The sequence below is a fragment of the Polyodon spathula genome, chromosome 14 (assembly GCF_017654505.1).
Source record: "Polyodon spathula isolate WHYD16114869_AA chromosome 14, ASM1765450v1, whole genome shotgun sequence".
Lineage (NCBI taxonomy): Eukaryota > Metazoa > Chordata > Actinopteri > Acipenseriformes > Polyodontidae > Polyodon > Polyodon spathula.
In genome coordinates, this window is record NC_054547.1 from 33,940,564 (window position 1) to 33,963,500 (window position 22,937).

The 22,937-nt window shown below is 36.6% G+C and overlaps 1 long non-coding RNA gene across 2 annotated transcripts; it reads right to left on the reverse strand.

The window, feature by feature from the left end:
• Nucleotides 1–64: 64 nt before the first annotated feature.
• On the reverse strand, nt 65–22,930 carry LOC121326757. Of its 2 annotated transcripts, none has more exons than XR_005951501.1 (3): nt 22,851–22,930; nt 2,926–2,984; nt 65–1,761 (listed from the first exon to the last, which is right to left on the reverse strand). It is a non-coding gene; the product is annotated as an uncharacterized LOC121326757 (long non-coding RNA). The 2 variants fall into 2 exon arrangements; XR_005951500.1 differs by lacking the exon at nt 22,851–22,930 and adding an exon at nt 7,068–7,154.
• Between the last annotated feature and the right edge of the window lie 7 nt (nt 22,931–22,937).

Here is a 22,937-nt window from a genome sequence, read left to right on the forward strand (position 1 = left end):
TGTTGACTTGGATTAATTTGCTCTCTGTCACAATGAGGTGTTAACCAGTAATTCAATGAAAATAAACAATGGTCCAATATTCTCTCCATTTATTGCAAAATACTTTTTTCTGGGAATAAAAAACAATAAAAATGGCCAGTGATTGAAGTGGCAGCGACATCATCCTACACAAAGCTTCTCTGTTCTTGTTTGCTGTTTTAAATGTTAAATTCAAACCCCTATGATAAGACTTCTACAAATGAGCTCTGGCCCAACCTTTGGTACTCACTGATAACATGAAGTGTAAGCATCCCTTTCTGTGTTTAAATGTTAGCTCACTGTTCTTGAAAGCCCTTTATTTTGACACCTTCCTAATTTTAGGGAACCGAGTATTGTGCAGGTGCCTGGTGCTGTTGCTTAGCAACGATCAGGCTACTTCCTCTTCAGTACAAACATCTCACTGCTGAAAAGAATTCATTTTCTGAAGTGCAGAAATGCAATGTTTTTAGGCTTTAGCTTACAAAGAAAACTAGACTTTTAGTCACAGATGAAGGCAATTGTGAAATGTTTGTCTCCTTGACGCAGTTTTACCTTGAGATTCTTCAGTTTTTTTTTATTTATTTATTTTAGTCTATCACACATAAATATCTCACAGTAAAGTCATGAATTTTAATTAATCACACAAAACAAAACATTCAGAATTTAAAACTGTCTACTGGGAGTTATTTAAGCAAAGCTGTTTTTTTTGGAAGCGTTTTTTCTTTTCTTGATAAGACCTGTTCCCACTGGAGGCTGTTCACTAAAAGTACATTTTTTTTTGGTTGAAAATGGAAGCCGGTGGAGTTCATTCACGGGGAGACAAACATGAATCTGGGGGTTTTCTGAGCTTTATGTTTTTTTTTTTTTTTTTTTTTTTCAGTTTGCCGTGTGAATAGGGTGAGAGAGATTAAAGCAATATTATTCTGTCTCCCTTCTTCATTCGGTTTAAAAAAAAGAAAAAAAAAATTATGTTGTAATGCATTGTTAAAATAGATACCATGAATATTGATAAAACTATAGTTTTTTCAGCATAATAGCTCATAAGACAATGATGGTCAGAAAATGAATATATCGTACCAGTCATATAGCTGACAATTCGCCTGTCAGTGAGCTGATCAATAGTGACAATAATGTAATGTTTCACAAATTCATGGAGTTAAGAATGACTAGTATAATTCATCTGTTGTTGCTAATTATGCATCTTCATACCAATCATAAAAAAGAGTAAGCAGAGCTCTGGTATCACAGAACATTTCCTTATTCTAGACCTGGACAAAATTGCTGTCTTTTTTTTTTGTTTGTTTTTTGTGTGTATCATGGGAGAAACAGGTTTTACAGTTCATCCCAGTCATACTAGATACTTCAACAAGCAATGATGAATAAGATTCGGTAGTAGTATTTTTACCATTCTTGATTAATTGGATCAGAGATGATAAATACAAACAGATAACCCTCAGTGTATAGCTTGGTTGTCATCTTATTAAAAAGCATAGTAAACCCAACACAAACAGTACCCATAGTGCCACACCCATAATGGAGTGTCATTTACATAACCCAGTATTATAAAAAACAAACATGAACAAAGACAGATTGTTTTTATAGTATATACAGTATAGTACAGCTAACACATATGTGTATATATACTTGGTTGCAAAGTTAACTTGGTCTTTCTTGTGTTGCATTCCAGGGTGTCTGATTACATAACAAGTAATCAGTGCTGCTGTTGCTTCTGGCAGGATGTCTCTGTAAAGGAGGTGATTGCATCTCAGAAGACGGAATACATTATTTTTAATAAACCAACAAACAAGTACACAAATAAAATAAATCAAATAGTGGCAGAACCTCATACTTTCATTCTGCAATCCATCAACTTCTCTTCAATTTGCCAATAGATTCCAGCTACCTTAAAGCAGTTTAAAGAAGCCCCTATTTGTCTTTTAACTGTATCTGTAGGTCCGACTTTAATTCCGATGGATACAATAAGCTAACGTGTGAGACCAGTGAGCTAAAGAAAATCAGTGAACCACATAATTATCTTTTTTTAATCAGTGTTCCAGTCATGTTCCTCTGTATTTATAACAGGCCAAAGATTGAATTATTAGTTCAGTGGTAGGTACAGCCTGGAAATGTATATGTTTTCAGAACTATTTGTATTTCATTCATTCTAATATTTTCTACACATCTTTTTTTCTATCATAACGGGGGCAATTGTTACTGACATCGGAATGTTGTTTTGTGCAAGCAAGAGAAACAGCAACATAGTAATTGCATCTTTTGGCCATTTGCTGGCGTTTAAATCCGCAGGTATCTAGGCCGAGGCTTTTGTGGGGCAATAAAGACTTAGAGACATTCCCATTGGAGAGGGAGAGCCCACCCCTGGGTTCTAACAGGTGCCTGCCAGTCTTGGGTGTTTGCAAGGGAAGAGGAATGGGCTGTTTGGCCCTGGATGTCTGTGGGTTTGGCTGGGTGTAGTAGACTGCCTTGCTGGATCATGAGTGACCATCATGATGGCCCTGGGTTGAAGGACCGTTTTGTACATATTATGTATATCAATATCTATTAACTAGCTGCTAAACAATCAATCTGTTTACATATCATGCATACCAATATTTATTAACTTGCTGCTCAATAATCATTATATATGCATAATAATGAGTATTAACCTGCTGGAAATGCTGTTGAATCTCCTGTATTGGAGATGTTAAGTGTACATGTTAGAGGTTCTGCTAAATGATGTGTGTGTGTGGTATATATTGGTGATAATTAAGTGACTAGCTAGGACACTTAAGAGTGCTTGGAGTGCATGTAGTGATGTGCATGATCTGTATTGTATAGTTCATTGATAGTTGCTAAAGTTTTGTTTTATGTGCATGTATTTTGCAATAAAGTGATTGAGATTTTACTTACCTGGTCTGTTTTCTTGGTTCTTCTGGGGGTCGGGGTGAGCAGCACGGAATCCAGAGTACCTGTTGGGAAAGGGGAGAAGGGACAATTAAAAATGTTCCAAAAAGATACAAAGTAGTCTGTCCTCAATAAGTACACAGGCATTGAATAGGTTAAGGACTACTATAAACAGATTTGGGGTGTGTTAGTTACTGTTAACATTACTCCCTATGATCTGTACTTACATGTGTATTAGTAGGATCAATGGAGGACACTTACCTAGATAACTGACTTGCACACTGAATACAGGGAAAAATTACATCTTTTTTTTTTTTTTTTTTTGGGGGGGGGGGGTATCCCTGTTCCAAACCCCAACTGTAGGATTGCAGTGAAATAGTTTGTATAACACAGAGATTATTGGTTCCATCATGAAAGGAATACTAAGCAACTTCAGAAGAAGCAACTGTTTGTCCAAGGTCTTTTAGAATTCATGTTCTTAGCTTCAATGTTTCTAATTTGTGCTCTGAATTTTTATACGTCTACACATGGGCCCATTTCATGAATCTTAGTGAACAATCTCCCTCCTGACCTGTGAGGGCACTGTATAACAGGAACAAAGTGCCTCGTACTGGATGGTCTGGCAGTTCATTCCAGGGTCAACCGGAAGCCAGCCAATCCAAGAAGGGGGCGGAGTCGCAATGCCCGAAGTCATCCCCCTAATGTGGCATGCGATCTGTCAGTCATGGATTGGAGGAGATGTGATTGAACTAGCTATCACAGGGGCGTGACTAAGGATATAACAGAGAATGTGACAATGTAATGTGTTCCTTTGTTATGGTTTTCAAAAGAAAAAGGAAATGGAGAATTAAGAAACATTGTAAGTTTTAAGTGTTTTGTTTGTTTTGAAAGCTAACTGTCAGTGTTTGTCATTGTTAGACGGCTACAGGCCAGCATCAAACCCGGACTGCACTAAGCGTATTCGTTATCAGGAGAAGTGACTGTGTCTGTGTTTTGTGTTATTCTTGTAGTATTATTTCAGGACTGAACCCTGTGGTTTATATGCTTGCAATACACATCATTGTGTAGAGCCAGTACTATTATTTAACCAGTTGCAAACTGAAATAAAAGAACTGTTTTGAACCGTGATCTTTGTGTCTGTCGTTGTTTGGAGCACTTGCATCACCTGTACACCTGAGCACTGCAAACCACTAGTTCACATATGGTTAAAAACATAAAGTAGAAATTCAGCTTGTGAGAGAAGTGTTTGATGATATTTCTCTTTTTATCAATAATTTCTCTTTTTAATTTCATGTATTTGTTACTATTAACCTCTTTCACTGACTCATTCATACAGCACTTAACTCAAACAAAACTTGGCACCTATCTGCTCTTTTGTGAGCTTCTGAATACCCACACACTGACCGATCCATACACAGTCCACATTGTGCAAAGCTCACCAATGAGTGACCTGAACGCTAAATTTACAAAGTAAACAAGATCTCTTCAAGAAAATCATACACCGCACAGTGCAAACATTAACCCATCAAACACTTCAGGAGTAATTCAATTCTACCCATGCCCAACCCAACTCTGTGTCCACAAGTCTTTTTTTCCTTAAACAAGCTAGCACACTAATCTCTTTTGATTGATCCAAGAAAGTTCTAACTTGGCAGCACTCCTACAAGTCAGCACTATGTATGTCAAGTATATTAAGTTAAATATGTCTTTGTAGATCCCAGCATCCAAACCACTGTTTTGTCAGCCTATATTTATCATGGCAACTAGGCTGATCCCAGGACTTCATGAGGTATGAGGACAGGTTAAAATATTCAAATTTAACACAGTAAAAGTAAGTTTAGAACAGAAGGTAGGAAGGTAGGAGAGTTATAGATGCATGGAATAGCCGATCAGCTGAAGTAGTAGGATCTAAAGCACTGGCAACATTTTTAAAAAGACTAGATATGTGATTACTGTGACATTGCAGTTCTCTATAACATTGATCATTTTACTGGTTAATTATTTGGTTTTGAAATGTACAGTAGCCTCCTTATACACATCTACTTCTTTAAAAGAGAACATAACCATATTACTGATGGATGTGCTTTTCCAGTCAAGTGAAAAAGTCGTCCGCATAACATTTTTACTAGAAAATCCAGTAAAGGCTTGATCTACATGAACTGTCATTATATATTACATTAAAGACCAGCTTATGAAAGGCTTGTATCTATGGGAGTGTCCTGTGCCCAAAAAATGAAGCACTCAAATCCAGCAATAGAATGTGTTATTTAAGGAATTACATAGGATTTCAGAATTCCATAGTGACCATAAAAAAGTCGGTTAGTATTTAAAAAAAAAAAACATGAAAGTAGGAAATTACAGTCTCAGATGCACAAATGCCACAGTTAAAGAAATGTAATATGCTCCCTTTACAAAGTCTAACAGTCCATGCACACCAAGAGCTTCACGTCAAGCATCAGCACCCAGTGTAGCATTATTTTTTTAGAACACGGCATCAAAATACGGCAGATACTGGCTCTTTGACTTGACGTGCATGGTTTGAAAAGAACAGAATGGTGGGTAAAAGCAGATTTAAATACAAATATAAAAAAACCTCAATCTTGGAGAACCCAGAACCACTCAGAATGGCACATGAAGTGGCTTTATCCTGGTATAAATGATTTGGAACCTTTGTGATCAGTATGCAACTTCAGAAGATCTGAACTGTCCATCTGATATATTTCATCTCAGTACTCACGGCCCTCTATGTTAATCCAATAATGTGGATCCCTTTATGACTACAATAAATGTGTACCACCCATCATTTTAAATTCAATAATAATTCAGAACAGTTGGCCAACATCAGCAGCCATAAAGTGATTCATGTTGTTTTTGCAGGCCATTAAAACAGCCTAAATTGTTTTTGTACATGTCTTTGCTATAATTCATATTATATTATATACTATGCATATGCATAGTAGAGAGCCTCCACTATTCTTTTTCCACCAAAGCTTCATTATGTTGACATTTAAGGGAAAAATTCATTGTGTGAAATCCTCAGCGACGGCGGTATAGTTGAGGTAGTTGTATGGGATGTATGGATCGTTTATTGAGGGTATTAGATTCTGGGGATATATGGGGAAGTCAGTCTGTCCATTTGTTTCTCTGTACAGATCATATTTTTGTAGTGTAGTACAGATTTATATGGAACACTGCAAGGGCAATGGCATGTGGATTCAAGTAGTGCATGAAGAAGTTAATTAAATGAAAATTTGATCTGATTATTTTTTTCATTAGATAGATTGGCTGGGGCGTTGTGGTTGCCCATGATTAACACTGTATACAACAAAAACAATCTTATGAATTGCTTTATGGAGTGTCAGTGAAAATTAACAAGGGACGCAGGGAAACAGATTACCCGCTACCCTGTAATTGCTCAGTAATTACCTTTCAGTTATTTATAGCAATCTTGGCATACAAACATGTCTTTGAAGGGTACAGAGGTTAATGCAGAAAACTCTTTTGTCATAGTCTTCACTCATGCCTAAGGCTCTTAGATTTGGAACTGCAAACAAATATTAGTTCCCAAAATGCCTCGACAACACCTTTCCCTTCACAATTGATCAGACAGACCAGGAAAGTTCAAGTGTACAAAAGAGACTTTTTATTCAATTCCCGCAGAAAACATATTCTTTAAAACTCTGCTTCTATTTTCTAGACTTCAAGTCTCTGTCTATATAAGATAGGCTTTTGCTGTATATCACAGAATATAGAGCACAATTGCTTTGATTAGCAAGAATGCTACTACTGCTGATGATTTCAATTTTGGCAAACAAACACTGAGTCGGCATTCACTGTATTGCCCGCCTGTCCGCTCCGGTCTCCCTATCGGCACTGACTTCCATAGTTCACTGCTCTACCTATTTGTCACTTAACTCCACTCTCTCTTTACACACCAATGAACTCTTAAAGTAACGAGACTAAGATTTTTAAAAACATAAATACATAACACACTTAAACATATACAATACCCATGGGATTTCTACTTCATTGTGTTCTGGTTAATCGGGGGAGACTTGATCTCATTGTAACTTATTAGCATACCTTTATAATAGTTTTAACACCTGGGCCAAAGTTTTGTTTATAAAGGTGCAGTGAGACCCACTCACCTGTTAATCACCACTTCGACAAAAGATAGCACGTTTCTACTATTCAGCGCCAGCCTGCAGAAAAAGCAGAAACTGTTGACAGTCCACTTAGTTTATAATATATAGTATTCTTTTTTCTTTTAACTAATGCATATGACCAGCAGACTGAATCCAGGAGTGCACTCAGTTACACTTCTGAGTCAATTGCTGTACGGCAGCTAAATAAACAAGCACACATCAGCTGTCATTGCACTGGCATACTCAGTGGGGACTCAAGGGCATTTGCAGGAGTGTTTTATATGTACACAGAAGCTGGTTAAGCAGGCTAAAATAGTGCTGCTCGTGTGTTTGACATTCAGCATGCTGCCTCCGCTACAGAAAGGTGAAAAACAGGAGCATGAGATCGATAGAAATGTAGTGTTAGGGTTAAGGTTAGGGTTGAACTTTCATTCAAGGTACAATTAGCCCAGCAGCCTTTGTAGTCGATGTGGTACAAATGGGATGGTTTGTAAAAGTAGACATTTAATATACAAAACATAACAGGATATTCAACAGATAAGACAATAAATATTTTAAAATATTAATGATACAAAGTAACTGTGGGTCTGAATAAAAGATAAGGCTGACAGTAAACTGAGCCGTGCAATCTCAAAATAAGGTCAAGCTAAACAGAACAGGTTTTACAAGCAGCACTACTTTCTGCATTTTCTCTACAGCTGGCTGTGTGCAATGATATAAGGATCACACAACCGTCTTGAAGATATAAAATTAGTAGATTATGCAGCGTGGCGATAAAATGTGTATAACTTATGCTTTTTTGACATTTAGAGGACATCACTGCAGTTTGTGGTTTACATAACCACTTGTGAACTTCCTGTTGAAATTTAATACTCCCATTTAAAGTTCTTTTCAATGTGCAACTGAAAACTGTAATGCCAATCTTCACGGTGAATGCAGGGAATTACATGTTTGCAATTTTGTGATCACGAAGCGTACAAAAGCTGACAGAGTAATTACTTGCTTTTCAGAAAGTCACTTACATCTGCATTTCTATTATGTACTGATCATATGGAATCGCTCAAGAATAAGCTTTTAATGCCAATAATGTCACAGGGTTATTTCTATTAAGAACCCCAGGCAAATAAATAAATAAATAGGATCTGAGATCATAGCCAATGATAAAGTAACCCAGAACCAATTTCAAAATAAATTCAAGTAGAAACATTGCTGTGATGTAGCCACTGTATCCACTGTACATGTATAAAGCAATGTTTTACTGGAATTATACTATACATAGTGACCACAGAGAATACTGTGAGTGCAGTTAACGGCAAGCAAAATAATACAAACTCACAAAAGTACCTTGCAGCCGCGTGGAATGTGTCTCACGCCAGCAGTGCTTTTAGTTGCAAACTGGTCTTCAGGAAGCACTGAAATGAGCTTTTTAGATGGCTGAGTGCCCCTGATAGATTATTACTAGTGCTACCTGTGGAAAGTAGCCTGCTTTATAATGATCAGGATTAGAGACTGGAATGCGTGAAACTGAGGCTGTTATTTATATTGAAAAAGTGAGGAACTGTGTCAGCATATGAAACTGCAATGCAATTCTGAAGCTATTTACATTTTAAACATAAAGATATACATACTAATGCACAATATGTGACGTAGGTACTTGTGCTTTTTAAAAAATCGTTCGAAACTATAAAACAATTGGTCTGATAACTGAATATAGAGAGGTGAGTTAGGAGTGAGTTGCATTGTGAGTGCTCATTTATATACTTGTGCAATTTTATATTTGGGGATGAAGTCAGTACAGTAACTGTAAAACTTAGACGTTTTATCATTTTAATTTTTAAATATTGGCAATATACTGTATGTAGCTCTCCTTTTTGAAAAGAACCCTGATTAATCAACATGTTTATATTATGTGTATATAAGTATTTACTTCTGGTAAATTCCGGAGCTTTTGTGAAAATGTTTCTGACATTGCATCTTTAGGGAAAACTTTAAAGCAGATGTTTTACATTTAACATTTACCACATAGTATAGATTTTTTTTATTTTATTTTATTTTAATAAAGTAAAAAAGATGATTAGGTTATGCAGGGAAAGAAACACATCTCTTGGAGAGAAAAGCGGTGATGTATCTTTGCAATTTTATTATGCACTGACAGCTAAAATGAAATGTGTCGCATTGTTGTCTCACGGTCATAGCTGCTTGCCTCAAGAACTATGTGGTTGGTTGCTATGGCAAAAAAAAAAAAAACCCTACAAAGGTAAATTCCTCTCAACCCAAGAACTATAAAACTGTAAAACTATATTGAGAAGAGTACATCCCCTAATTCACATTACAATTATTTGACGAGTTAGGCAACCTACCTGGAGCAACATCATTAAGAATTCAAGAAAGACAAATCTGCTGTGTCCAACAGAAAAATCAGTACACATTTTTTAGTAAGCAAAAAGGCAGAAAACTATTCTGTTCTAATTTTTTTCCTGGCTAAGCTCCAGATTCCTGGCATTTATGTTTCATTGCGTTATTTAAAAAGTAAATAAATAAATGACCGCACGTTACTCAACAAGAGAATAAAACATATAAATGTGACACATTAGTCCATCAGTTTTATTCTGCTCAGAAAAAAATTACAGAACGCTGTTTTTTTCGCCTTGGATTTGCCTCTGCAGGATCAGCGCTTGCTAGCATTTCAAATTCAGGCTCCTTATAGCTTCTTTGAAAGGCTGTCAGCAGAACAGTAACACTCTGAATGTTTAATGATCCGTTTAGTCCCCAAAGCCTTTCACAACGGGGAATTCAAGAAGACAGGGGAGTAGAAAACCTTTTGAAAACCCAAAGGCTGGGTCACTAGCCAACACATACTGGATAATGTGTGTATGAGCTTCACCTTGGGGTGGCTCAGGTAAACCTCAAAGACAAACTGCCAGTGGTCATAAACTGTTGTAATTTGTAGCAAGGGGTAAAGCTCATCTGGAATCACAGGTGATCTGTGCTTCTTCTTGCTCATCATTCAATGAATGTTTCTTAATAGACATGCACTTGCTCCCCAGCAACATGGCTATAAAATAAATTCAAACATATTTTTAATAGCAATGCTTCAGCAATTACTTGAATCCATTAAATATAGAAGTGGAACCAGAAAAACAGATTTCTGCAACTGTGGTTGAATAGGACTCTGCTCATGATATGGGTCACTGCATCAAACACTAAACTACGTACTTTGCTCCAGCTGCAGCTACAAAGAGTGCATTCATTGCACGATTTCTCGAATGAAGCAGCCGGATCAGTCAACAGCATTGGTAAAAGATCGGTCAGTCTAAGAGGACTCGTTTTAGTTGTAAATCTAGGATCACTCAATCAAAAAACGAATGCATTTCAGAGGTATTGAAAATTAAGATAAATTTGACTTCTAGAAAAGTGCAACTGTTACTAGCCTACTGGTCGCTGGGTACCGATGGATCAACCTGCTGATCATTGAGTACCCTGATAGATTTGCAGTTATTAATGGTTGTGGTTTAATGATTTTTTTTTTTTTTAAAGCAACATGTTATTGAATAGTGTTTATTAAGCACATGACTATCCGTTTTCAAGTCCTTTTATTTTATTAACTATTCTAATATAAAGATGCCCTGGAATTCCCCATGCTAATGGCTGAATCACTGCAAGGGAACCGCAGTGATGAGAGTGCTACTTCCTGTCCGAAATCATTTCAGAATTAGTCAGCAGCTGGAGACAATTCTTTTGTAAGGCAATTTTGAGTCACCAAGCCATGCGCATCACTTCAGAGATTACTGCATCTTGTTTGAAGGTACAGTGGTGTATTTTGGCGTGAGAAACATAATGACCCAGATATTCGAAAGGTTTGCTCGCTGCACAGAGGGTAATGCGCGTAGCAAATGGCCCTTATACGCGAATGCTCAAAATGTACCATATTCGAAACCTCTTTTTCCAAAACACAATCCGTTTTGCACTGTGCACAAATAGAATGTATGAGTAGCGCAATTTGGCAGGAGTGGGCGACAATTTGCGAGATCCTGCCATATTCAAAACTATGTGTCAAGCAAAAAACAGGTTTTGTGAGGCACAAAATAACGCTTTAAAAAAGCAAGCCTTAACTCCGCGCACATCACTCCAGCACTCACTCACCCAATTATTGAAGTGAAATAAATGCAGGTGCTTTCTGAGGTACTACAACAATGGAAAACACCCAGCGATCATACAAGGTTCCGTCCACATCTATATAATGATTATATTCAAAAGAACGATTGTGATAGCCGCGACACTAGTGTTAATACATGTTTAAAAAATAAACAGAGAAGCCGCATCATGATCGTTATGTCGGACCGAATGTAAACTAATCCCTTTCCCAGCACACTTTCTTGGTGCTGAAAGAACTCCCAAATCAAAAGTACAGCGCGGTAACATAGTACATAGGGTTGGTATGTAACATAGACGGAGCCGGCAGATACTAAACGACTTCCTGTATAATGCAGGAAAGCTTTACTTTAATAGACACATACAGCAGTATATCAACGCTAGATCGATCAAGCAACAGTTTGCTGACCCAAACCGATCAAGTTGAAACAGTGCTGGAAGCTGGTATGCATGTGTCCTTAGTTCTTTATACAACAGCGTTACAATGTTTGGAATGGCTGTTTAATATAGTCTGAAGAACTAGAAAGTTTTCATTAATAATTCTAAGACTGTGAATTTAGTAAAGTGGCTAATCTGTATGAAGGCACTAATATTTTCAGTGACATTCATGATCAGAGATTATTTTTCACATGGACACTTCCGGCATTTGAGTATGATAATTCCTCAGAAAATGAATAATTTGTAGAGACCCCCGATGTTTAAGTCTAAAATTAGATTGTCATTATTAAGCTAATGTATTGCAATGAATCTCATAAACCTTAACACAATCTGTTATTTACCTAAAAAGTTTGAATACTTGCTCTATAAATATTAATTTGATACAAAAAATCCAATTGGTAAAAATAACAGGGATTTTTGAGATTCTTACCCTACATATCAGAAAAATGTTGGTGTAGAGAATCTGGTCAAACAGCATAATTATATTTCAAACATTGGTAAACTATAGGCTGGATAATACAGAACAAGAATAACACTGACAATTATATTTCTAGGCTCAAAAAATACATTTACTGGATGATGTAGTTTCTTTTGAATTTGTAAACACTTCTCTCAGTAAAATAAAGGAAGAAAAAAAATATATTTTTGGCATAACATTTGAAATAAACAGTTGTTCAGCTCTTACAAAGGAAACTTTAGGGGTTTACTATTTACGAAAATTCAGAAAGAAGGAAAAAAATGACAAACAAAAAAAAGATCAATAGCCTTCTCCCGATGCCTTAGAGAAAAAAGGATCGTAACATTCCCTAGTTCTCTTTGACTGGAAACCTGCTGAAACCATTAAAAAACTAGAAGTTCTACATAAGGGGAAAAATAAACTCCACTAAACTCAGCAGACAGCACTTAGTTTTCCCTTGTGAGTGACTCATTCCAGATTTGCATCTGCAATGAACACTGTGATCCAGTTCTTCAAAATAAGAATTTTGATTAAGGCTGTGGTATATTCAAAATGGGACTAATTCAAAGTGTGTCTCAAAATACTTACAGTGGTGACCTCCTTTCAAAAAACACCTTATTTTGCAACCTAGTTCTTATTTTGGCCCTTTGGAATATCACAGTGGAAGTCTCCTTAAAAAATAAGCAATGGTATTTACTGTGTTTACTGTATCTGGTTTCTAAAAGAGAATAAACAACAGTCCCAAACAATAACGACATTGGTGGTTAAAAGCTGGCGTGGAGTGGCGCTCTCATTCACATTCCACCAATTTTACTATAAATGTGTCTTAGTCGTTCTCTCTCACACCATAGCATTTCTTAAATGATGAAGCTAAATTTAGCGGTCATGAAAGTCCTAGAGCAATGGCACTGGCTACAGGAGTCACAAGCTTCTCCTTACAGCCCAGTGTGTGCACCTTCATACGGGTTTGAGTCTTGGGAATCACAGCATCACCGTAGTGAAACAATGTAGACTTTACAAGTATTGATTTTTACTTTTGGAATCTGTACAGTGTTGAATGAATGAGATTAAGGTGTTCCCGTGTACTTCACCTGGCTACTCAGATCCTGTTTCATAATAAATCTTTAATGCCATAACAATATTCATACTGTTCTTTAATTTTGCCATATGGTGTGTAGCTGGAGCTTATCTGTGACATGCAGCCCCTTGCTTGTTATCATTACTGACAGCAGCAGGGAGAGAATGACAGTGCCTGATCCAGCTGGGTTCGGAGGTGTTAGCTCTCCCTGTACTGACCGCTCGGAAGTGCTACACTTTCCATATGTTCAAAGCCAACACTACCGTATTGGTGGATGTATACAGAAACTACAGCAAAATACTGGACTATTCTATTCATTTGTTACATGCAAGGCAAAAAAAAACATCCAATTTATACATTGTTAAATTTGCAAGGTAATTTTGCATGAAAGGCACAGTAAAGCACAGGCAAGCATATATTTTGGATTTATCAAGGGTTTTACCTTGCTTCACTGCCTAGACTCTTATTTTACTATGCTTTACTACACTTTACAATGTCTTTACCATGCTATACCACAGTAACCTGTGTAACAAAACTGATCAGCCATTCAAGTGTGATTTTTAATCTTGTAATAACACTTTTAACCCTTAGTCTAACGCATTCATATTCAGCCACTCCCCTCTGATTTCTTCAGTTCTCTCCTAGTCTTACTTGTTGACAGTGGCATCCAGGCCTCAAGGAAATCTACAGGTCACTTCAAAGCACAGGCTGCCTTAAGCAAACAAACTTTTCCTGTTGTCCAAAATGTTGTTTCCGGGAGGATACTAGCAATAATGGACCCTATTCCCCAATGAAAATATCAGCTCCATTAATGTAATAAGGATTAGCATTATATTCATGAAACCCATTCTTGATTACTTGATTATTCAATGAAACCAACATAATGTTGTGATCACAACAGATCGACTAGATAAACGTAGTTTCCTTCAAATATGAATGATAGCTACAGTTGATCAGAGTACTTACTGGTGACCCTGGACTGGTTGCTGGGTGAAAGATTTAAACTACTCTTTCACAGCAGGGTTTTTGTAAAGAGCTGTCAAGAAAGGTAATTACTAAGGTTAAAAGATTGTACATGTGTTACATTGTTTTGCTTGACAGCTATGCTTAATACTTTAGAGTGTAGCTCCTTGGACAAATGCATTTTCCATTATCTACAATAAAACCACTTTATAACAATATTTGTAAATCGTCAAAGAAATGGACTGCCGCTTTAAAATTATTTATAATTTGGCATGTCATGTAATACTAATTCACCTTTCTGGCTTTATGGATTCAGTTAGGTGCAGCATTGTCGGTACTTGTGTTAAAATAATTAAAAGTTAAGCATTTAAAAGATCTGGCTTCAACAGTTCACAGAAGTTCTAAGAATTTTAAATACATCCTCATAAGACTTATTACATTATGTGTGTTATTATTATAATTTTAGAGGGTAATATGTTTTGTAATTGTTTAATGCAAGCAGTCCCAAAAGAAAATCATATTAACTTTTTTTTTTTCTTATTCATCAGCCAACCAAGAGCTTTGGTGTATAGTTAACATTTTCCTAAAGTAGCTCCTGCTGTTTTCATGGTAACTTGTTTTTTTGAATATTTCCTCCCGAGAACCAGCAGGTGGGATCAGAGCAAGGTTCTTAAAGGAATAAAATACACAGTATTACCAGATAATAAAACTCATGTACTCATGTACTTCAAAGCATTTTCAAGTATAAGAATGTGCTATTAGGGTCCATGTTTTTTTTTTGTTTTGTTTTGCCATTTTTTATGGAAGTAAAATAAATCTATTGCTTTCATAAAACAAGCAACAACCAACACGTTTTGTGCTTGTCTTGCCTCCCAATTCTAGAACCACTTTCTACCCAGGTACAGAACAACAATGTTCTGTAATTATGATAGCTCAAGGTTAAATGAATGCTTCTAGCACAGGTGTTCACAAAGTGCAGTGCAGAAATAAGCCACCTCGCTGTATTCATTCTCTAGAGCAGGGGTAGGCAATTCCAGTCCTGGAGGACCGGTGTCCCTCCTGGGACAAACACCAGCAGGCACAGGACAAGAATCTAGAGGTTAGTGGCGTAACAAAAAACACAATGTGAAATGAATATCAGTCCCAGGGGTGTGTTCTTTTTAATAATGGTCTGTCTGGTCTCCTTAATTGACTTGACAGACTGGGAGTTCTGGCATACAAATCATATCCTGCTATGCTATAATAAAAACAGTATAATCTTGATTAACAAATGCAAATATTGTTCTTGCATTTAAAAAAAAAAAAAAAAAACAGTGTGAAGGAAACTACTGTCCAACGCCTTAATGGCAGAAAACATTTTGAAAAAATAACAATAATACTTATGCTTTAGTATGCCACTGTACTACATAACATGTCGAGCATACATTTAGCAATACTGCATTATACTGCAATTCATTGTAGTAAATACTGTAGGATAAGAGGGATAACATTGTAGCAAGAGGAATTATATTGTAAGGTTGGGTTCCATAGAATTGACTTTGGTTAGAATGACATTGCCCTTAGAAAAGTATTGTTTTTTTTTTTCTCCATGAAAAATAGATTGTAAAGGTTCCAGCATTGACACACTTAAAGCTTTAAGTAACATTTTCATAAGAGTGGCATTTTTATAAAGTTCCTTTTATAGTGGTTATTGTCAGATTATATTCACTGTCTATTTTAACCAATGCACTACGCCTGTGATTAAACTAACAATAGGGTTCTATTATTAGCTGTCTCTGGACTCGTGGGCCACATGCAGCTCTGGCCTCCCACCCCTGCAGCTCTCCGAACAAAGAAAAGGGGTCTGGGGTCTGGAACCTGTAGCTCAATCAAGACATGACATTGTCCTTCTCACCTGTAATCCTGGCTGTTCTTGCAGATACATTATCAAGAAATCTATCCCATCAAAGGGTTCCATCTGGCAGTGAAACAGACCATGCTGTACTGTAGATAGATCTAAGGAGTGCACAGATAATTAACAGACTAGAGCTTATCAGGGCGCTTGTCAGGTCCTTTTCATGTCTGCTTAATAACTGTCCCCTTATTTGTTTTTTAGCACATTTCCATCTGTGGCAACAGCTGAGCGTCTGTGGAATGTTGGCTTGAATGTTAGCAAGCAACTTTCATATTTATTTTACAATCCTAGAAGTCTGTTGGTTTGAAAAAGTGGTAATAGCTTTGATAACAAGGACAGATTGAATGAAATTCTCGAATGTGTAAATCTATCGGCATTCTATATACTGCAGGCCTTGCTTTACCATGCTTAAAAAATAATAATATATGATGTGTATATGGTTGGTGTTACATTGCATGGCACTGTTATCCTCATAGTGACTGTGCAATTACAGTTACATTACAATTACATTGCAATTCATTACACTGCAACTTTGCTCCTGAGCTCGTAACATGTGTTTCTTTCAAAACTGCACACGTGAGGTCTGTATAAGGACTGGAAGTGCACAGCAGGTACGGTTAGTTATTTGTCAGCTATAATCACTTTAAGAGGTACTAACAAACACACACTGTGATAAAGATCAATGAAATTCTGTGTTCTGCTACACGAACATAACCCAAAACATTAACATTAGCATCTTCATCAGTTTTTATTATTATTATTATTATTATTATTATTATTATTATTATTATTATTATTATTATTATTATTATTAACCCTTTTTTTAGCGTTAAATATTTTTTTGAGAAGCTATAATGAATATAATGCTGCCACAATGCTGACAATACAAACACATGCAGTAATTGAATTTTTTAAATACCTGTTCCTACCTCTGCATCGCACTAGCGATATCATTACGAGTTCCCCCTTTTCTGCTGAAGATCATATGGCCGCTTGCGTTTATTTGGAATGCGTGTATACTTATTTAAAGACAGCACTATAGAAGCTGACATTGCAGCTGCATTTTTACAACACGATTTTCTGTGCTCGGTTGCATTAAAGTTATTCATTCTAACTGTAAGACATGGAGCATTATAGATTCGGGTGGCTTCACATTATTAAGGAGAAGATTCAAGCATAACTACAGGGAAGGAAGCATGCTGCTGTTTATATTGGATACCCATTATTTTAGCTGGCGATTGTAATGAAGTGCTTGTGCTGACATCTTGTGGCAAAGTTTGGTATTTATTGTGAAAGTTTCTGCTAAGTAACAATGGGTTTTAAAGACACTTAGACTGGGACCAAATCAAAACTTTGACAACACGAACAAATAAGATACACAAAAAAAAAAAAAAAAAAGACAACGCTATGAAATACAGTTTTGTTAAGTGGTATTAGCGGATTGTCAAAGTTTTGATTTGGTCCCAGCCTTAAATACATTGGTATGTACATGGGTGTTTAATAACTGATCTATGCTGCAGTGTTTTTCCTCCATAGTTTTTAAGAAGGAATCATCCACAGTTTATAGTTGGTGAAGTCAGGCTTTCCTATGTATCCATAATTAAATAAAGAATTTATATAAATAATTTGAGTATTTATAATGTTAATGTGCACAAGCTACTTGTTTGGAATATACTGGTACAATAATGGTTGCTGTTGTCATATCAATAACTGGAGCATTCATTACAATAACGGATTCTTTAATTCAATTAGGCAGCTGAAACAGAAAATTAGAAAGAATGATATTTCACCCATAAATGCATGAATTGCTGGTTTTATATGGAATTGTACAGAGTGTTTTTTTGTTATGTCGTCGCGGTCAATGCATTGATTGTTATATTGGCGCTTGATGCTGGAGGCACAGTAGATGGCAGCTGCATGCTGCATTCTTTCACCCCTTCCTGCTTTGGAATAGGATGACTGCTCTGTTAGAAGTCAGTCTGAGGGATGGCTGGGCAGAGCTGTCAAAGGCAGCGCTGGTACCGGCAGCTGCCAACAAGAAGTGCCTTGTGCCACAAGAAAGACCTCTCAATTAAGCATGAAGAAAGGAGGCTTTTTACAGAGGAGCTCTACTGTGCAAAACTTTTTTGACTTTGGAGCACAGCTTCTAAAATAACATGTATAGCAGTGACTTGGTGCAAGGACTGGGCAAGAGGGTGCAACCACAGCTTTGTTATGCAGTAACTAACCTTTACCCTGACGTTCAGTGCATGGTTGCTTTCTCCTACAAACATCTGCTTTTCTCAATAACAAGCCTTCTGTAAATATAGCAAAAAACACTAAAGCAATGTTTACAGCTTCATACGTTTCTAAAAGCTAAAGTTCATCAAATGCTTATTACATATCTTCATGCCCTACCCCTTCCCAGTTTAATCTAGATACCATTTATCAACCAAAAATATCCATCATCTGTCCTGGAAATCTCATACATTATTTAAAGGTTCTCTCTCAGATTTATGTTGTTGTTTTCTTGTAATTAGCTAAAGCTCATCAATTATTCAGCCATTTTTTAAACATAAAATGAATAAATAAAATTTGTCCGGTTTTACTTATATATAATATATTATATATATATATATATATATATATATATATATATAATGTGTGTGACTAAATGTATAATGTATGAGAGTCTTTAGAGAATTGATAGATACTGTATAATTTATTTTCATTGGTGAGCTCTCCTAGAAACCCATAAACACAGTGATCAGGTCTGGAAGACCCATACAAGCAAAAGTGTATATTTGCTCAAGAAAATGACTTATTGATCCCTTAATTTAATTTTTGTATAAGGTCATGCAAAAGCCTGAATAAAGCATGTATACCAAAGAGATCTGCTCTTGGCTATGTGCCGTGTGTTCTTGCATTGCTACACCACACTTCTCCATTGAGGCAATTTTAGGAAACAGGGGGCTACCTTCCAACCTGCTTCCCATGTGTGGTGTGCATGTTTCCCTTACAAGTTCTTATAGGAACAAGAGTCACGTATGCGTCATCCCTTCTGTGCGTTCTGTGACATCGAGTAAGCATTCAGGCGAGCTAGTCCAGAACATTGTACCCCAGGAACACAGGCCACCTTCTGGGTTGCTGCTTGCATGAATATGTACGAACCGTCTAGTACATCAGGTCAGCGCCGCTCTCTTCCCCATTGTAATACTTTTTTTGTTTTGTTTTTAATGTGATTTTTAGTGATTGTTTTCCATTCTATACAGATAACAAATTCAATATACAACACTGCTACAAATGGATCCATTTAACCACAGACTTTGAAATACTTAATGACATCTGTTTTCTTTTTCTGGGTCTCGTCATTCTCTGACTTGTCGTGATGCATTGTGCTCAGTAAAATGACAGCCTTGCCAAATTTAGTACTGTGAACGAGACTCTCAGAAGCCTTCATCACAGCAGGGATGTCTGGCTTGTTTTGGCCAAGGTTCCCTGCAAGTGTCAGTCCTTTCTGGAGCAGTGCTTTAGCGAGGGGCATACTTGTGAAGAAATGATCTGTTTTTATGTTGCCACCGGTATTTCTGAATTAACTGCACAATTGCAGTATGATGTTTGATCCCAGATTCCTCTGGACTTCTTCACCAGGTTGTTTTCCAGTGCAGATAATCCCATCTAGAGCATTGAATTTTCATGGAGAACAAACCTCTGATGGCAGTTAGCAAGAAAAAGTTCCCATATGAATCTGAAAGCTGAAGTCTCTTGTCCTGTTGTCATCAAACCTCAGAAAAAGACGAATACCTTCAAAACTTTTGCCAGACATTGTGGCTCAATACATTGGGTTTGAGAGTTATCCTACTAAAAAGGGAAAGGCCCAGGAAAGCTTGTTTTTAGATATATCATTCCTTACTTACTTGCTGCTGTTCTTTGTCCTTCAAGGTTTGTACAAACAGACCCCAGGCATCTTTAGGTGATATAGTTGTTCGGGGCTATAGTTGTTCAGATAAATCATTGTCCTCACTAGCAAAGGATTCTTACATAAATTGAACATCTGAAGCTGACTGACAAATGTTGATCATCAGTAGCACATGCCAGGAGAGTCACAGTGTTTAATGACAAGGAAAGCAGAGGTGGAAATTATAGTCAAGACAACGATAAAATAATCAGGGTTTGCTGAACCTGATAACTGGACAATTAGGGTAGTGACAAGAATGTAACCTTTTTGAAAACTATTCTACAGAAACAAAAACAGTACACTTTTATAAGGGGAGTCAGGTGTACTGTTTCTACACAAGATCTTAGTTTAATGAGCTATACTGTAGCTTTATTAAGATACACCACAGTTGTCTGCTACATTTATCTATTTATAATAATAGGATACTGCTATACAGTGTATGCTGTTTTTTGGCAAATCTGTATAGAAAATTACATATATTCCTAAACCATAGTGCTTCAATAAAATCTCCTAGATATGAATGGAATGCATACTATGTGGGTTGTAGTTGGAAGAGTACAGTCCACAGAAATATGTCCATTAAAGACAGGCATGTGGTTAAAATAAGGCATTTCCATTTATGAAATGATTTATTTTTGGATTGATGTTTTGGGGGCACACTATATCGCAATGCATATTATTAATCCTCTTGCTGGCCTCAAACACTACCAAAGTGAAAACACTTGACAGTTATTCATGACATGGATAGAGTAGGTGATAATAATAAATAAAGTGTTTTTGTAAAGGCACCACGATGATGTCTCTTTGGCAAAGGCTCAGTGAAATCAACATTTTGGCAATGTTTCGTTGATTGGTGAGGTATAGAGTTAACTACTATTGCAATAGCCTACCTTAAACCATTTAGAACAAATACTTCCATAAATAATAGAATTTTTGGTCATCGAAAAATCACATTGTGTGAAAGACTCCTATGCTTTCTTATTGAGGTATTTCAAGTATGCAGCGGCCTATTCCAGTAATATTCCCTATTCCATATTGGCCTACCTGTTACTGGCTCACTGGTGTGACTCTTATTGTGTGGATTAACCTACAATGATTCACTCAATACAACAATTAATCAGTTTGATACTAATGCTTACATGCAACACATAACTATAAAGTCTGGGGATGGCAGACTGTGCAGTCCTCGTTCCTCTGGTCTATGCAAGCCTTTTTATACCCAACCTGTGGTGACATCATTCATTCACAATTCCTTCTTTTGTAACTGATTTCAATAGAACTTGGTACCCTCTTGGTCCTTCTAATAAACACACAATTCATTTTGTTTCCCCATTACAGCTGTGGTACCCTTTTGGACCTTTCTAATAACAATGCATGCTTTTGACACACACACACACACACACACACACACACACACACACACACACACACACACACACACACACACACACACACACACACACACACACACACACACACACACACACACACACACACACACACACACACACACACACACACACACACACACACACACACACACACACACACACCCTGCTAATAAGATATATCACTACAAGAGATTACAACACACAGCCATCCTCCATATATCATACCCTAATAAGGGTTATCCTTATCAGTAAGTTCCACAAGCTGGCCTTCACATTGAGAATTTACACGATTAAAATGGAAGGAAAATAACATACAGACAAAGCATAGCAACATATCAAATAGGAAAATATTACAAAACAACACTTTTTTTTCTGTTAACATAACTCGAGGCCTACAGATTAGAATACAGTTCTGTTGGTTTTCAGTCTACTGTGCGTTTGGGTGTATAACATACTTTATGGAATTCATATTTGTACTTTGAACTGACTACATTTTATAGAGGGGGAAGGCCTGATGTGAAAATCATTGACTTAACAAAGTACTGAAGTACCTTTGGCCTGTGTATAGTGCAATTACCTTAGATAGCTAATTTCTAGCTAATTTTATAGCTAATACCTCTGTATAGTGAAATGGGTTAGATGCCTTCCCTCATATCAGAAGATTGAAGGCTGTATTTTTTATTAGAATTTAAATGGCCATTTATTTTAAGTATTTATTAATAATAATAATAATAATAATAATAATAATAATAATAATAATAATAATAATAATAATAATTTTTTATAAAGCACCTTTCATGACAAGTCATCACAGAGTGCTGTACATAAAACACAAAGAAAAATAGCAAACATTTAAAAAAGAGACCGTTTAAACAAATATTTTTTAAGGCTCAATTTTAAAACACCCAAGGAGTCAGAGCCACTAATTTCTTTGGGAAGGCCATTCCACAACCTAGGGGCTTAGGAACAGAAGGCCCTGTCACCTACAGTTCATAGTCTGGTCGTGGGAACACATATGAGTCCAACACCAGTGAACCGCAAATTGCGTCTAGGGGTGTAAATAGACAAAAGGTTTACTTTTATTGTTATCGCTGGTAATAATTAGGGATATAGTAAAAAAAAAACTTGCCAAAAGCATATGCCATGTACAGAATAAGCCATGTGGGCAGGTTGCAGGCACCGTATCATTTCAGCAACGCTTATCAGCAAGGCAGTTCTGATAACCAGGATTCAAGACAAGTAAACCCCTCCTCTCTACTTTGGCTGAATTTATTTTCGAACAGTTCACATACCTCTTCTCATAGTAAAATGTTTTTTCTTATTATAGCTTTACTTGTAAATTACGCGCACGTCCACAAGATGGCACACTTTCCACTACCAATTCTGTTGCATAACCGAAAACCTTCTCAAAAGAAAGTCCAGAGAACTTTTCAATATGTTGCTAACTTTGCAGACGGGTTTTCAAGTTTTTGTTACCTGTTATTTCATGTCTTGCGATTCTTTTTTTCTTTCTTTTCTTTTGGTATGCTTAATCCCTTCTGCTTTTAATGTACGTGATATTGC